The sequence below is a fragment of the Sorex fumeus genome, unplaced genomic scaffold, assembly GCF_029834395.1.
Source record: "Sorex fumeus unplaced genomic scaffold, SorFum_2.1 ptg000093l, whole genome shotgun sequence".
Taxonomy (NCBI): Eukaryota; Metazoa; Chordata; class Mammalia; order Eulipotyphla; family Soricidae; genus Sorex; species Sorex fumeus.
Genome location: NW_026606150.1, coordinates 4,366,015 through 4,384,512, shown reverse-complemented (window position 1 = coordinate 4,384,512; position 18,498 = coordinate 4,366,015). Strand labels below are relative to the sequence as shown.

At 44.9% G+C, this 18,498-nt stretch overlaps 1 pseudogene; it reads left to right on the top strand.

Moving 5' to 3' along the window:
- The first annotated feature begins 18,305 nt into the window (after positions 1–18,305).
- Positions 18,306–18,377, top strand: LOC130040083 (uncharacterized; annotated as a pseudogene).
- The last annotated feature ends 121 nt before the right edge of the window (positions 18,378–18,498 follow it).

Here is an 18,498-nt window from a genome sequence, read left to right as displayed (position 1 = left end):
ACAGCCAGCCCCCTTTGACCAAGGCTCCTGTGTTAGGTAAGAATTCCTCCCTCTAGCTGGGTTCCACGATGGCTCCTGACAAAGGCACACACAATCCCAACCCACACACCCACCAAGGAAGATCACCAGCCTCATGACAGAGGAGGGTGCCTCACTGGTTCTGGCAATCTGGTCAGGCAGGAAATGTCAGGGAGGCACCCAGACTGCCACCTCAACTTCCCAGGTGCCATTCTCGCACCTAGGCCTCCCGCCGTGGCTACCCAGCATCCCTGTGATTAACTCTTCTCTCCATCACTGTCCTACTTATCTCTTCCCTTCACTTGACACCCTCTCAGTGCCCCCTTTTGTTTTGTTTTTGTTTGGGGGCCACACCTGGCGGTGCTCAGGGTTCAATCCTGGCTCTGGGGGGCTGGAGCAATAGCACAGTGGGTAGGGCGTTTGCCTTGCAAGCAGCCAACCCGGGTTCGATTCCTAGCATCCCATATGGTCCCCTGAGCACCGCCAGGGGTAATTCCTGAACGCAGAGCCAGGAGGAACCCCTGTGCATTGCTGGGTGTGACCCAAAAAGCAAAAAACCAACAAACAAACAATCCTGGCTCTGGACTCAGGAATCACTCCTGGCAGGTTCAGGGGACCATAAGGGGTGCCGAGGATCAAACCCAGGTCAGCCGCATGCCCTATCCAATTGCAGCCCCTTTTAAAAAATCCTCTTATGGAATAGACATAGTATGATTACACTCATTTGTGGAATATATATATATATATATATGTATATCACTGTCACTGTCACTGTCCTCCCGTTGTTCATCGATTTGCTCGAGCGGGCCCAGTAACGTCTCCATTGTGACAGTTGTTACTGTGTTTGGCATATCGAATACGTCACGGGTAGCTTGCCAGGCTTTGCCATGTGGGCGAGATACTCTCAGTAGCTTGCCGGGCTCTCCAAGAGGGGCTGAGGAATTGAACTCGGCCATGTTGGTCGCATGCAAGGCAAACGCCCTACCTGCTCCAGCCCATAAAATCACTTGTTTGTTCATTGCAGCACTATTTACAACAGCCAGAATCTGGAAAAAACCGGAGTGTCCGAGAACAGATGACTGGTTAAAGAAACTTTGGTATATCTATACAATGGAGTACTATGTAGCTGTTAGAAAAGATGAAGATGAGAAATTTACATACAACTGGTACTACATGGTAACATGCTAAGCAACATGCTAAGCAAAATAAGTCAGAGAGGGACAGACATAGAAAGATTGGATTCATCTGGGGAACATAAAGTAACAAAATAGGAAACTAACACCCAAGAATAGCTGAGATAAGTACTAGGAGGTTCACTCCATGGCTTGGAGGCCAGCCGCACATGCTAGGGGAAAAGGCAGCTCAGATAGAGAAGGGAGCACCAAATAAAGGGTGTTGGGAGGATCCTCCCAGGATGGGAGATGCATACTGAAAGTAGACTATAGACCAAACATGATTGCCACTCAATGCCTCTTTTGCAAACCACAGCACCCAAGAGGAGAGAGAGAACAAAAGGGAATGCCCTGCCACAGAGGCAGGGTGGGATGGGGGGTGGGAGGGATACTGGGATCAGTGGTGGTGGAGAATGGGCACTGGTGAAGGGATGGGTACTCAATCATTGTATAACTGATACCCAAGCACAAAAATTTGTAAGTCTACAACTGTACCTCATGGTGTTTCACTAATAAAAATTAAAGAAAAAGAACTGAATGCAAAAAGGAGGTAAAGGATATACATGATAACCTCACAGTAACAGTACTGCAAATCATAAAGTCTAAAAGGAAAGAGGGGCTGGAGCGATAGCACAGCGAGTAGGGCATTTGCCTTGCATGCAGCCAACATGGCCGACACAGGTTCCATTCCCAGCATCCCATATGGTCCCCCGAGCACTGCCAGGAGTGATTCCTGAGTGCATGAGCCAGGAGTAACCCCTGTGCATCGCCGGGTGTGACCCAAAAAGCAAAAATAAATAAATAAAATAAAAGGAAAGAGAGAGAGAGAGAGAGAGAGAGAAAGAGAGAGAGAGAGGAGGGAAGGTGGGGACATTGGTGGTGGGAAATATACATTGGTGGAAGGATCTCAACAGAACTCAAGATCTTGCATTTGCTAGGCATATGCTCTACCACTTGAGTTATCAAACTAAAAATTATTAATAATATATTTTTAACAATATTTGACAGTGTAGGTGATCAGAAATGCAATATTCCATGACTGAGGGTGGAAGTAACTCTGAGTTTCTGGCCATTTTCCTCCCTGATGGTTGACATGGTAGGTAGCATGGAAGGTAACTGTGTCTAAACAATTCTTTCCCTCTGTTCTTCACACCTGCCAGGAAGTTATCATGCTATTGAAGATTCATGATCTCACCACACTTTTGGGACAAACAATATCCAGGTAGTAGATTACAGTAAACAGCACAGGTGCAGAACTATTTTCTCCAGGGTCCCCAAAAGCCTGATTCCTACAAAAATCCACATGTCAGGGTTAGAGAGATAGTAGAGGGGGCGGTAGGGTAGGGTACTTACCTTCCTGTGGCTGATCCCAGCACCAAATATGGTTCCCTCTAGCACTGCCAAGAATGATCCCTGAGCTCAGAGCCAGGAGTAAGCCCTGAGTTCTGCCAAGTGTGGCTCAAATCCATTCATCCCTCTACAAAAGAAAAGGGAAAAGAAAAGAAAATCAATACCTAGAAACCCAATTTAAATAAGGTTGAGTAGGGGACCAGAGCGATAGTACAGCAGGGAAGGCATTTGCCTTGCAAGCAGCTGACCTGAGTTTGATCCCGGGCTTCCTGTATGGTCCCACTAGCACTGCCAGGAGTAATTCCTGAGTGCAGAGTCAGGACTAACCCCTGAGCACTGTTGGGTGTGATCCAAAAATCAAAATAAATAAAAAAATAAATTAGGTCGGGTGTTTAGACAAGTTTAAATACACACACACACACACACACACACACACACACACACAGAGAGATGTGTCAGCGTGTCTTCTGTCTCTCTTCCAGAAGTGGCTTCTCTCCAGAGGAAATAAGAGGTCCTTTGTACCCAGCAGCGTCAGCTCCAAAGTAGTGTAAGGGGGTTCAGGATTTGAATCAGGGACAGTGCACTTGCCAAATTCCTTTTTTGCTATTGTTTCCAAATAAACCCATTTTGTTGGTAAATTACGGATGGCTTTTTGTGTGAGGTCAATGTGGTTTTCCCCTGCCCTGACCCCGACCCCACTTCATGCCGTAGGAAAAGGCCATTTCTGTTTCCAGGCATGGAGCAGTGCAAGGGGCAGGCATCCAAGAGGGCTGGCCCCGTGCAGGACTCAGAGCCTATAAACTCAGCCAGCTTGTACTCTGCTGAGCAAGGTGAGAGTCACTAATTGGTGCTCAAGAATTTTCCTGGCCCCCAAATGTCATAGTCTTAGTTCACACTGCATTGATGGTTTTCAATTAGCTGCCAACATTTCAAATTGGGAGATTTCCATGAAATCAGATCTGGCATGACTAAGGCGTGTTTCCTCTGGGCCTGCCTTCAGTTGGCAGAGGAGAAAAGGTGGACCGAGATGCAGGCGGCCTCCTGCATCCTTACCTCTCTCCCTTCCATTCTTCCTTGTCTTGACCTACCTTGCTTTCCCTGACCTTTGACTGCAGTGTACAGGCCAGTGGTTCAACCCAAGGGCCTGAAAATGTCTTTCTGCTCTGCCCGGGTTCGATTCCTCCGCCTCTCTCGGAGAGCCCGGCAAGCTACCGCGAGTATCCCGCCCACAGGGCAGAGCCTGGCAAGCTCCCCGTGACGTATTCAATATGCCAAACACAGTAACAACAAGTCTCACAATGGAGATGTTACTTGGGCCTGCTCAAGCAAATTGATGAACAACGGGAGGACAGTGCTACAGTGCTCTGCCCCTGTGGTGCCAGGGGTGCTTGGGTTCCCCAGGGCCTCACCCAACTGTGCTGGGGACTCCAAGGCTATACACTGCAGTGCTTGGGAGGGAGCTGAACTCTGGTCCGGCGTGTGCCATAGCCCTAACTATTGCTCTATTCTATCCCAGTCCCTGAAAGTGGATTTGAAAGAGGGGTGGGCATTCAATTCTGCAGGAATCATGGTGGTGGGGCATTAGGGGTGATGTGGGCAGGACAAAGCAGGACTACAGGTCTGAGTCTGGCTGCTGGTTAAGGCCCAGGGGAGCAGGCCCATTAGCAGGAAGGCAGCACATCAGGTCCATCCAGATGCCAGGTTGCATTGCTGAATCATTCATACCACGCATCCGAATTTGTTCGGCAGGAAGCTGAACTCTCGAATCAGAGGGACCTATGTTCCAGTCCTGGCGCCTCACCTTTCTCCCCCGTTTCCGACCCTCTTTAAAATTGGGTGTCACTGCTTTATGGTGTCCAGTAAGGAACGAAGGGCCTGCGGGACACTGTGTAAACAAGGACGTCTGAGTGCCTACACCATTCTTAACCCGAACACCCCGAGAACGGAGCCAAAGAGAAAAGAAGAGAAAAGAACAAGCTGGGAGATGAGAGCCACAAGCTGAGGCCACTTGCCGGACTTCCCCCTCGACCTCTCACGACCCCCAGGCCAGAGAAGTGCAGTGCACACGCCTAGAAAGCAGCCGAGCAGGATCCAGCGCAAGGGGCGTGGCATGTGACCGTGGGGGCGGGGTTATACTCATGGGGCGGGGCTTAGAGCCGTAGTGGGCGGGTCTAGGGACTCTGCGGCGCTTGCGCAGAAGGCCTGGCGGGTGACAAGGCTTGAGGGCGCAGGTGCGAGGCTGAGGGGAACGGCTTCGTCTTCGTCCCGAGTGGGCGCTAGCCCTTTCCCTAGAATTTGTCTTAGTGGCTTTTCCCGCGAAGGCCGCTTTGAGGAGGAGCCAAGAAGTCCCAGTCAGGGTATGAGAAAGACTGGCCCAGCCCGCAGGTCCCGCTCCTGAGGTAACGAACGGCCCCAGGGGCCGCTGCCCCGAAGTTGGCCTGGCGTCTGTTTGGGTTCCCCGCCGCCCACTGAGGTGACCCACCCGAGGAGTCCCCACGCCTCCCCTCAGGAACTCTCCCAGCCTGGGCCCCTTTGGACACCCGGCCCTCAGGGGCAGCTATGGGGTGTGAGGCAGAGGCGAGGGCGAGCCGGCCTCTTGCTGTGTGGAGCCAGGCACAAACGCTGTCAGCCCCCTCCGCCGCCCCCCAGAACCTTGACGCCCACACAAAAGGCGGCCTCGGGCTGACAAGCAGGTCCCCCTTGGTCACCAACCCCGGGCTCCCCACCCTCCCTCCTCTCTGAAAACTCAAGTGCCTGTGGGCTCACCACCCCGCTCACCAGTCTGCCCTAGAGACCAGGCGGTAGTCGACCCCCGCCTGTTGCCTCTTGCCAGCCCCCGCCCCCGTGTGCTGACCCAGGAAGTGAATGTGGGGGGTCATGACACCCCTTGAGCTCACCCTTCGCGGGGTCCTGGAAGCCTGGGCCGGGTGGGGAGAGACGTGCAGAGCCGGGCTGCTTCATTTGACATCCCTGATCGCCTCTTTTCAACCCTTCTACCCCTTCAGGAGGAAACACACCAAGTCCCACAAACCTCCACGAATCTCAGGTGTGGGGCCTGGCACCTCCACAGGACATATTTTGCTATGAATGCCACAGCTGCCCCTGCCCCTCCCAACAAATCTGCTTTTCATGGCTCTTTTTGCAGTGTTGGTACACTGGTACTGTTTTCTCCTTGTCTCGTTACCCAAGCAAATAGGAATCATCCTTCACTGTTTCCTCTACCTCATGTATGTGATGAGTCCTGCCCAAAGGACTTTCCAGGCATCTCCCAAGCCAGTCCATTACAATCTCCTGGCAACTCTTAACTTCTGCAGGAACTATGGGAGGCACCTACCTGGCCCTCTTTGATCTGCTCTTGTTCTTTCTGAGTTATTTCCTGTATGATCATTTAAAGGGTTAAAAGAAGAAGAAAAAGAAGCAGCCTGGGACCGGGATAGTACAGTTGGTAGGGCATTTGCCTTCCATGTGGCCAACCTGGGTTTAATCCCCAGCATCCCCTATGGTCCAAATACTGCCAGGAGTTATTCCTGAGTGCAGGCAGAAGTAATCTCTGAGCATTGCCGGGTTTGCCCCCTCCACCCCCCCCCCCAAAAAAAAAGTAAAAAGCAAACTCATTGCTGATTTGTATTGGAGGCAAGGGCTACTTCTGGCTTATGTCACGTTACTAAACCCTGGTTGCCTTCCCATTAGGATTGAATCCACAACCCCTTTCAGCCTTTAAAGAAAGCTCTTTGCTTTCTCAATAGTATTCCTAAATGATTTCATCTGTTCTAATAACTCCAAACCATCTAAACACTGATGACTCAAATTTGTATTTCCATCTTGATTTCTATCCTTTGCACACGGGGAGACCGCCCCCTCAGCTTATTCACTGAAGTGTCTAATAGGCCTCTCAGACTTAACCAAAACAGAGCTGTTGATTTTTCTCTGCAAGAATCTTTCCTTAGTTTACTTTCTCATCTCAGTAAAAAGTCTGTGCAAAGATCTAAAATGTAAGAAGACCATCCTGATACCCACATTCAGTTCCATCAGAAATTTGACAGACCTAATGCCTAACACCTAACTCTTCACTAACACCCCCAAATCAAAATCAGTGCCTTTCTCTTGGATCATTATAAAAGCTTCCTAATTGAACTCCTGACTTCAACTTTTGTCCTCTTACTGTTCATCTACTTCTACAACTAGACTGCTGCTTCTGAAGCATAAGTTATATTATTTCATTCTTCTTTATAAAATCCTTAGTATTGGGGCCGGAATGATAGTATAGCAGGTAGGCATTTGCCTTGCACACAGCAGACTGGGGTTTGATCCCTCACATCCCAGATGGTTCCCCAAGCACCACCAGGAGTAATTCCTGAGTGTAGAGCCAGGAGTAACCCCTGACCATCGCCGGGTGTCACCCAAAAAGCCAAAAATAAATAAAACCCTTAGTGTTAAGAACTGGAGTGATAGTACAGTGGGTAAGGCACTTGCCTCCCATAAAGCCAATCCGCTGTGAACATCCCTGGCATTAGAACATTCCTGGCATCCAATATGACCCACCAAGATTTCCAGGAGTGATTCCTGAGTACAAAGCCAGGAGTAACCCCTGAGCACTGCAGGATGTGGCCCAAAAACCAGAAGATAAAATCCTTAGTATTAATTTTGATCTCTTTACAATAGTCTATAGGCGATTTGCAATCTTACTACAGTTTATCTCTCTTTGTCTTTAACCTCCTCTAGTCTTTCTTCATTCTTTACGGTCTAGTCTTTCTTTTCTTTCTATCCGTTAAAGCCGCAGTTTCTTAAACTTTTCCCACTTGCCACCCTTTCATCCAAGAAATGCAACATGGATGAATGCTGCCAGAAACACCTTGGATTCATGAGGTAGTTGATTTTTAATTAGTTTTGTTGTTGAGAAACCTTTCACAGTTGTCATTTTTATTGTTTGTTTTGTTTGGGAATCACACCCAGAGATGCTCAGGGATTACTCCTGACTGTGCAGTCAGGAATCACTCCTGGTGGTGCTTGGGGGATCATATGGGATGCTGGGATTGAGTCTGGGCTGGCCATGTGGAAGAGAATCACCCTCCCTGCTATACTATATCTCTTGCCCCAGTTATCAATTTTTTAACAACACCCCCTACCCTACTTAGTCATGTGTGAGGCCATGCCCCAAATTTAAGCAGCTTGGCATTAAACCATTTGTCCCAAAGCATCTGTGCTGGTTGCTTAGGTTTCTACTTGGGCTGCTCTTCCCTTGCCTTATTTATATGTATATTGTTGCTTCCTGTATCTCCTGCACGGTAAACATGTAAAGAAGAAATCACAGGGTTTGGAGTGATGTTACAGCAGGTAGGGCATTTCCCTTGTACACTACTGACCTGGATTTGTTCCCTGGCACCCCATATGGTTCCCCGATCCTCTTCAGGAGTGATTCCTGAGCACAGAGCCAGGAGTAAAACCTGAAAGCCCTCAGGTGTGGCTCCCAAAACCAATAAATAAATAATCAGCCAGATGTAGCTAAACGGAACTCATGTTTGGCAAATATGAGGCCTTACATTCAAATTCCTGATATGCCCTCTTCCTAAAAAGGGCAACAAATTATGTCTGACTTGTTAGCTCCTCTGTCAGTGCTTAGAACAGTATGTTTAGTGGAATCTCAAATGTGTGTTGACTAACTTGTTTATCTGTGTGGTCTTATTATAAGCATTGTCTTTATTGATATTTTTATTTTTATTTTTAATGAATCACCCTGAGGTACAGTTACAGACTTACAAATTTTCGTGATTACATTTCCATCATACAATGATCGAGTACCCATCCCTCCACCAGTGCCCATTCTCCACCACCAATGTTCCCAGTATCCCTCCTGCCACCCCCCCCCACAAGCGTTATCTTTACCCAGCATGTCCCAGGTTACTATACATCTCTCTTTTGAAACCCAACTGAGGAATCAGTTGTTTCTGGTACCTAGCCTAAATCCTTCACAAGCCTCCATTTTTCCTAAGTCGTATGCATACTTTAGATATGAGTCACCTACCCAGATTAGGCTTTCCAGACTTCTGCTCCAGGTAAGATTTCTCTGTACATGTTCCTTATCCCTTTACAATGATGATCACACTTCAAGTTATCTACAGGCTCTTTGTATGCAAGGACCAAATTTTTTATCTCCAGTTTGAAAATAAAAAATGTAGAGGGGCTGAAGAGCCATTACAGGGGGAAGGGCCCTGGCCTTGCACATGGCCAATGTGGGTTCAGTCCCTGGAACCTCTTTTGTTCACCCAAGCACTATCAGGAGTGATCCTTGTGTGCAGAGCCAGGAGTAAACTCTGAGTACTACCATGTGTGTCCAAAACAAGCAAACAAAAAAGAATGTAGTAGACTTCTGAAATGTAGTACATGTGTGAATATATGTGAACTGAATGTATAAATGAATGGACACAAGAATGAGAGGATCAATCACATAAAAGATACTGGGAAAAATAATTAGAAAACCTGTTAACATGGAGGATAAAAGCTGAACCTGCCCTGCATACTTCAATAGAAGTTTATTGTATCTTATGAAGTAGGGATAGGGAAGCATTATAAAAACTAGAGGTGGGGGCCAGAGTGATAGTACAGCAAGTAGAGCATTTGCCTTACATGTGGATGACCCAGGTTCGATCCCTGGCATCCCATATGACCTCCTCAGCACCGCCAGGAGTAATTCCTGAGTGCAGATATGGAAGTAATCCCTGAGCATTGCTGGGTCTGACCCGAAAAGCAAAAAAAAAAAAAAAATAGAGATGCTTGGTAAATATGAGGGTGTTTTTGTGGTGCTGGGAATCAAATTTAGGAGTTCACACATGTGAGATAAATGCTCTACAGCTGCTAAATGTGTTTTTTTTTAAAACGTTTTGTTTTGGGCCCACCCCTGGTGGTGCTCAGGGATTTCTCCTGGCTCTGCACTCAGGGATCACTTCCTGTGGGTTCAGGGGACCATATGGAGTCCCTGTCAGCTGCGTGCAAGGTAAGTACCTTACCACTGTATCATCTGGCCCCTAAATATGAGGGGTTTAGTTTTGTTTTGAATAAGTTCTTCACTATCATCCTATCATCTGATAATTTTTCTTACTGTAAGGCAATTTCTTGCTACTAATATCTGATTTTAATTTTCACGTATTTGGGGAGGGACTTTTGTGGCCATAGCCAGCTGTGCTCAGGGCTGACTCATGGTTCTGTGCTCAGGAATCATTCCTTTTGGTGCTCAGGGGGTTGTGTGAGGGCATTGAACTGGGGTTGGCTGCATGGAAGGCACATATGTTACCTGCTGTACTCTCTTGCCCTAATTCTATTACTTTAGTGCTATACTTATAAGGAAATATATATTAAAAATTGAAGCCCAATATTGAATCTAGGTTTGTTCATAACATTTTTTAGACATCATTTAGCTTGACCATCTTGCTTTAACAATACATTTGAGTTTTATTGTTTTTGCTTTTTACTTTTGGGCCACACCTGGTAGTGCACAGGGCTTATTCCTGGCTCTGCATTCAAGGATCACTCCTGGTAGTACTCAGGGGACCATATGGGTGCGAGGGATTGAACTCTGGTCAACGTGTGCAAGACAGACACCCTACCTGTTGTACTATCACTCCAGTCCCTATAGTTTAGTCATTTAAAAAAATATTATTAAGGTATAGTGATTAACAAAGGTGTTTATAATAGAGCTTCAAGAATACAGTATCCCAACACCCATCCCATTACCAGTGTCAACTTTATTCCAGCCTGCATCCTTAAGAGGCACATTTTTAAGTTTGATTACTGTCATTTGCATCTCAAGTTTATAGTGTTGTTGTCAGCTCTCTGCTCCAGATATATACATAAATCTCAACTCTCCCCCACTGATGTGCCCCAGGTCCCTGACCCCTGCCTTTGTTACCTCCCATCTGCCTCTTCTTACTCCCTTCCTCATTTTTCTTCCCTATTGAGTCTTGCTCGAGGTAAAGGCCCTCCCGTTGATCATCGATTTGCTTGAGCGGGCCCAGTAACGTCTCCATTGGAGACTTTGTTGTTACTGTGTCTGGCATTTCGAATACTCTCGGTAGCTTGCCGGGCTCTCCGAGAGGGGCAGAGGAATCGAACTCGGGTCAGCCATGTTGGCCGCTTGTAAGGCGAACGCCCTACCCCCTGTGCTATTTGGCAGGGAGATTGTCTCTTTGGCCACACCCAGCCTGTACTCAGGACTTACTCTAGGCTCTGCACTCAGGGATTACTCTTGCCTGGACTTGGGAGACCAGGTAGGATGTCAGAGATTGAATCCATGTTAGCTGTGCAAGGCAAGCTCCTTACCAACTGTTCTATCTCTCTAATACCTTAATTTTTTGTTGTTGGTTTCTTTTTGGATCATACCCAGTGATGCTCAGGGGTTACTCCTGGATCTGCACTCAGGAATTCAGGAATTGCTCCTGGTGGTGCTTGGGGGACAATATGGGATGTGGGTATTGAACCTGGTCCACTGCATCCAAGGCAAACACCCTTCCCACTGTACTATTGCTCCAGCCCCAAGCCCCTTAACTCTTAGATATTTTTAAATAACATTCTTCAGTATTTTTTATGTTTGGAGCTTTATTTAAACACCATGATTTACGGGGCTGGAGAGATAGCACAGCGGGTAGGGCGTTTTCCTTGCACGCGGCCGACCCGGGTTTGATTCCCAGCATCCCATATGGTCCCCTGAACACCGCCAGGAGTAACTCCTGAGTGCAGAGCCAGGAGTAACCCCTGTGCATTGCTGGGTGTGACCCATAAAGCAAAATAAATAAATAAATAAAACAAACACCATGATTTACAAAGTTGTTCATAATACATTTGTTTAAGATACTCAAGTGTTCCACCACCAATCCCACCACCACTGTGATGTTCCCTCCACCCATGCCCCCAGTTTCCCCCACCACCACCACAAGAGTGCCCCTTTAGCAAGCACAAAATAATTTCCTTGCTACCACATATATCTCACAGTGGTATTACTAAAATCATTGTCTGAGGATTTACTGAGCTGTTAGGTGCTAGTTGAGGCTTCTGTGTTATTGTTTTTGCTCATTGAGCTTAGTGGGCTTCTACACAACTTTCTCAACCAATTTGCTGTGTTCCTACTGGACTATCAGTACTGTGAAATTTGGAGGTGATGTATGGCCACATATGTGGCCGCATGCTCGAGGAACTGTAGACATAGGATGATTCAGCTAAGTTTTAGTTTTATACTTGATGTCTAAACTTCATCAGATTAGACTGTCACTGGTGTAGTGGTATCATGCAAGATTCCCACCAGAAGGGCTGGAGCGACAGTACAACTGGCAGGGTGTTTACCTTGCATACAGTTGACCTGGGTTCAATCCCTGGCATCCCATATGGTCCCCCAAGCACTGCCAGGAGTAACTACTGAGTGCAGAGCTAGGACTAACCCCTGAGCATCACTGGGTGTGACCCAAAAAGCAAAAAAAAAAAAAATTTCCGCCAGATTAGATTGTGTTGTTAGATATTGTAAACATAGTGAATACAGTTTTAATTGTCCTCAGTATTGCACCAGAATTAGATTAAAGATAGTAAAATATTTTAAATTCTCGTGTGAAATTTGTTCTTTTTATATTAAAAAATGTTTATTTTTCTCATTTTCTTTCTTGAGAATCTGCCCCTTTTTCATGCCAAGAACAAAGCTGTTTATTTTAGTTTTCTTTTCACACTTCTCTCTGTCTTTCTTCTTGTCACTTATACCCTTGAGATGCATACATTTCAGGGTTGTGCAGGTTTTCCTTTCCTCCAGCTAAGAATAACCTCTAGCATTTACTCTCTGAAACTACTCATGTGCCTGGCCACCCCCTTCCCTACATTTATTGCTTCAGGGCAATTTAGCCACAAAAACATGTCCCGCATTTAATTCTAAATGTTTTTTTTTTCTTTTTCTTTTTTTTTTTTTTTTTTTTTTTGTTCTTTGACTTGGTTGGATTTGTAGAGTGCTGCCATCATAAATTCAATATGATGTGAAAACAAACAGGTTGATCTTCATGTAACAAAACAACAGTACTGGGTAGAGTTGTGACATAAGATACCATTATGTTGCTTTTGCAGAAACCTATGGTCCTAAAGCTGTAGAACAATTGTAGTTTTCCATTGGCTTTTAAGTAGACATGGGAGAGACCTTCAGATATAAAGAACCTAAAATGTTGACTTGAACTGCTTTCTAATCTCTTGAGTTGTCCACTAAGATTTCAGTTCAGGAAAATATTCCTACGTTTTTATAGAGGATTTAGTTATTCCTCCCTGTTCAAAATGAAATAAAACAAACCTGATACAATTTCAAGGGCAAATCTATTCCTAAACATAGGCCAATGGTCTTTTATGGATTATGTATTACCAGAAAGAGTAAGGAGAAGGAGCCTGCAAGGTACAGAATAACATCGACAAGCATGACATCCTAGGCAGCAGTAGATTAGTAGATTTCTTTCTATGCCATATCTTAAAACTTTGCACTTTGTTTTTAAAAGGACTATTCTTAGGTGGCCTATATATAAAATACTATTATAAGCAATTGCATACATTATTAACCTTCCTAATCATGCTGCAAGGTTAGGAAACGAAATAGATCTTTTGAAAATAGAGCTTGAGGGGACAAAGCGATAGTACAGTGGATAAGGCACTTGCTTTGCATGTGGCTGATCCAAGTTGGATCTCTGGCACTCCATATGGTTCCCTGAGCCCACCAGGAGTGATCCCTGAGTGTAGAGCCAGGGTAATCAAAATAATAAAAAAACAAAATAATAATATTAAAGATGAAAGAAAGAAAACAGAGCTTGAAGACAAATGTAAATGTAAACTTCTACACATTCTAAGAAATAATTCTAAGATCTAATCAGAAAATATTTTTTTTTTTGCTTTTTGGGTCACACCCAGCAATGCTCAGGGGTTACTCCTGGTTCTGCACTCAGGAATTACTCCTGTCAGTGCTCGAGGGACCATATGGGATGCTGGGAATCAAACCTGGGTTGGCCACATGCAAGGCAAACAAATTCCCCGCTGTACTATAGCTCCGGCCCACAGAAAAATCTCTTGTTTTGATACCTTTTTTTGGTGCTGATGCCAACTACTCCATTTTGAGTTTTCCTTGAGTCATTCAGAATTTTAAGAGTGACTAAGTGGATTGAGAGATAGTGCAGTGGGTAAGGTGCCTTGTATGCAGCCAACCTAGGTTCAATCCTGGCACCCCATACAGTCCCATGGAACCCCGCCAGGAGTGATCACTGAGCACAGCCTGGTATGGCACAAAAGTAAAAACAAAAAAGAGTTACTAAGGTTACAGTTTAATAAAATGACTGTGTGACACGTGGTATTGGAAAAATGGATAAGTAAAAGAATCAGCCATCTTGTGCCCAGGAGGGTGGGGGGAAAGGGGTGCTTTATCCTGGTTTTACACCAAATTTTGTGATCCTGTAGAAGTCTGGGTTTTTTTTGCGGGGGTCATACCCAATGGTACTCAGGAATTACTCCTGGCCCTGTGCTCAGGGACCATTCCTGACATGGTTTGGGGTACCATATGGGATGCTAGGGATTGAATCCAGGTCAGCTGCTTGCAAACAAGCATCCTAACTACAGCCCTGCTGCTCCTTTTTTTTTCTTTTGTGAATGAAGTCACTTCCCTTTTGTCCTCTCTAAAACAAAGGGCTCTTCTACAACAGATGTCAGATTCAGAGCAAGTGTGGGACTTCCCTGTTTTGTGACCCATACGCAGTAGCTACAAAGTTGTCATGTTGGATCTGCTCAGCAAATGCATTTTGAGTAAACGTTTATGAAAGCTTCTCTTCTTTTTTTGTGTAGAGATGTAGAGGATTTTCCCATCAAATATTATTGGGTATATTTAGTGGTAGCACTTCTTTATCTCCTTCTACCTCAGTAGTCAATATCATTACCCTGTTATAACTCTGAACCTTGATTCAGGTTCTGTGCACTGACCCAGATGCTTTTTTTTTCTTTTTGGGTCACACCTAGTGGCGATGCACAGGGGTTCCTCCTGGCTCTGCACGCAGGAGTTACTCCTGGCGTGTTCAGGGGACCATATAGGATGCTGGGAATCAAACCCAGGTCGGCCATGTGCAAGGCAAACGCCCTACCTGCCGTGCTATTGCTCCAGCCCCGCAGATGTTTCTTTATGTGAATAAGTTACTGAAAACCTTGGAAAAGTCTCTTTGTGCCTCTTGTCCTTTTAAACCTAACTGTTGGCAATCTTTGATTGGTTTTTGGTGCTCAGGGGCTGCTCCTGGCTCATTGCTTTGAAGTTTGCTCCTGACAATGCTTTGGGGACCAAATACTGGAAATTGAACCATGGCCTCCTAAATGCAAAGCTAGTACTCCAGCCCCTCGAGCGCTCTCTCTCTCTCTCTCTCTCTCTCTCTCTCTCTCTCTCTCTCTCTCTGTGTCTCCATACCTACTTTCTTCTCTCTCTCTCCCTCCCTCCCCTTTTCTCCCTAATTATTGGGAATTTTTTAAAAATATATTGGACTGGACTTTGTCTTTTTTTTTTTTGTAGTTTTTTGTTTGGGGACTATGCATAGCATTGAGGCTTACTTCTGGCTCTGAATTCAGGGAACTCTTGACAGGACTCAGGACCATATGGGCCATGTACAAGGCAAGAACCTTACTTACTGTACCGTCTCTCCAGTCCTGGATTTGTCAAATTTTGCACTGATTAAAGCTAATCAATTTTCTTTCAGATTCTCTTTTTTTAGGGGCCGGAGCGATAGTACAGCAGGGAGGGCGGTTGCCCTGCAACATGGCCCATCCGGGTTTGATCCCTGGCGTCCCATATGGTCCCCCAAGCACAGCCAGGAAAATTTCTGAGTCCAGAGCAAGGAATAACCCCTGAACATCTCCGGGCGTGACCCAAAAGCCAAAAAAAAAAAAAGAAACTTTACTTTTTTAGAGGAACACTGTGAAATTTTTCAAATCTATCAAGTAATGTTTATATAATATTCTAGAGTTAACAAAGTGCTATTTATAGCTTTATTTTATTTAATCTCCATAACAATTCTAGGAGCTGGTAAAATCTTCGTAAATGTAGAAACTGAGACAGGAGGAGGCCAAATGAATTGTTCAAGGTCTAATGACTATTAAGAGGCAGAGTGAGGACAATTCCAACTCAAATCTTTCTCATTCCCTATAACTTTTCTTCTTTTAGACTTATTGGGAGGGGCTTGGAGCCACATTCAGTGGTGTTCTGGGGCTATTTCTGGCTCTGTGCTCATGAGTGACTCCTGACAGTGCTCAGGGACTATTATTGGTGCCGGGTTTAAACTGGGGTTGGTTAGCTCCAAGGCAAGTGCCTTAACCCCTGTATTATCTCTCCATCTCTTTTTTCTTTTGTTTTAAAGCCATCATGTTTTGTGATCACCTAAAAAATGGGTTGAGAGCCTGACCTTTCATCTGAAAGCTCTTATGAACTTAATCATAGTTACTGAGACACGCTGTCACCATGACTGCAGTCGTCATGTTGGAAAATAACCTTGTGAAATCTTTGAACCACTACTACCATGTGGTTGTTTGGGATTATGCTGTCTAATCTTTATTTTCAAATGAGGTAATGAGTGTGTGGTGTTTGTTTCAGAAGCAGGCAGCCAGCAATTAACAGGCCCCAACTAGAAGAGGGTTGTTTTTACTTCTTTCAGACAGACATCTGTGGCACAGCACACGACGTTTCCTCTCTGGTTTGTCATTTCCAGCAAGTGTCCTTCGTTTCCTTTGCCCTGGTGCCCTCAGTCTGTGGGAGAGGTGGCTATGCTTTAAGAGAACCTACTGAAGAATTGAGAGTTAAATTTTTGTGGCAACGACCTAAGTCTCAGCATGTCAGCTCTTTGCCTACTTTGAAAAACCATCAAGTATCAAACCCACCCCACCTGTCAAATCAAGCCTAAGTTTCTGGCAGGCCTTCAGCATGAGGAATCAGCAAGTTTTTTTTCTCAGGATATGAACAGTATTTCCTCTCTGGTAACTTTGCAGTTGGCACCAACTACTCCTTTTTTGCTTTTGACTAAAATTCTAGTCTAAATAGTCTCCAGGGCTCTGGCTCCAGCCTCCCGTCATTTTAATCCCAACCAGCCAAGATCAGACACTGGGATATCTCTTTACTGGCAGCCCCAGATTTGAACTTTGAAAACTGTGGGAAATTCCACCCTCTGGGTACAGAGCTCTTTTGACTCCACCGTCCGCAAGTTTTGCTTGCAGGTCAAGGTAATATAGAGAAAAAAATAATGAAAGTGCCCTTTATCGTGTATAATATTTTGCTAGTTACAAAATAATTTTATACGCATTATCTTGTTTTTTCGTCCTAGTAACTCCAGGAAGGATAGCAGAAAAATAGTTAAGAGCATCCAGTCTGAATATGCAACCCTCAGTTTGAATCCCTAGTTTTAACATTTATAGATAGCCAAAGGAAGACTAATTTCACAGTGCCTCAGTTTTTTAATCTATCAAATTTATACTACTTATAGATTTGCTGTGAGGATTAATTGAGATGATTTATAAGGCTCTTAGAATAGGGCATGACAAAAATTTAGCTATTTGTGTTATTGTGTAAATAAGGAAACAGAAGACCAAAGAAATTAAGTATAGGGACTTGAAGCTGAGATTTAAACCTAAATTATTCTGATTTTATGTCTGTTCTGTCCATTTCATCTTAGATGTCTCTTAAATCAATATCTTACATTTTATATTAGTAGCATTTGATACTCAGGAACTCTGGATCTCTTACTCCCACTTATTTATTATTTAAAATTCTATATGGCTAGGCAGAAAGTACAAAGTTTTTTATTACTACTTTATAAATATAGGCACAGAAAAGTCCTAGTGACTTAGAAAACCACAGTGTGCTTGGTTCCTACTTATGAAGGCATACCAAATGCCATCTTGGAAGAGAAGAGATATGTCATCCTCTTTGTTCCATCTCTATGCTTTTTTTTTGGGGGGGAGGGGTGTCTCACCCAATGATGCTCAGGGGTTACTCCTGGCTCTTTACTCAGGAATCACTCCTGGCGGTGCATGGGGGACCATATGGGATGCCAGGGATCGAACCCAGGTTGGCCACATGCAAGGCAAAGGCCCTCCCCACTGGACTATCGCTCTGGCCCCGCCATCTCTATGTTTTTGTGAGCTTTCCATAGAGAGTAGAGATTTTGGAACAGGAAAAGTAAGATTATGTGCTAGCGTAGTAGGCGCTCTTGGATCATGGGTCAGTTGTAGATGGCAAGCGATGGTTGAGAAGTGGAGAATATAAGGCATTTATTAGCATGACTGGGAAGCATTAATTAGTACACGTCATTATTTACTGTGTTGACTGTGGCTGGATGGTATACTAGTTTCTTAACTTCATTTGAAGTTAATAGCAGAGTTATCCCTAATTGTGCCATTTATTGATGAATCCTTTGGATTGTTTCATTAATTTACTCGATCCTTCTTTACAGTGTCCTAGGTTCCAGAGAAATGGAGCAAAGGAAGAAGAATAGATTCAAGAAATATTCAAAGCACTGTCCTCCCGTTGTTCATCGATTTGCTCCAGCGGGCCCAGTAACGTCTCCATTGTGAGACTTGTTGTTACTGTGTTTGGCATATCGAATACGTCATGGGAAGCTTGCCAGGCTTTGCTGTGTGGGCAAGATACTCTCGGTAGCTTGCCGGGCTCTCCGAGAGGGGTGGAGGAATCGAACCAGGCTCGGCCAGGCTGGCCGCGTGCAAGGCAAATGCCCTACCACTGTGCTATCTCTCACTTCTCGGCCTTTTGGCTAAGATCAAGTGTAGTATATTCAAAGAAAATAATTATAATAAAAAGTCCAATGAGTCATCAGATGTTCGTGTTTTTAGTTTCAAAAAAAAGAAAATTTATTTGTTCAAGGTTATAAAGAAAATGACAAATCTTGAACTTATGTCTCTTGAATTCAAGCTTGTAGAGATTGTC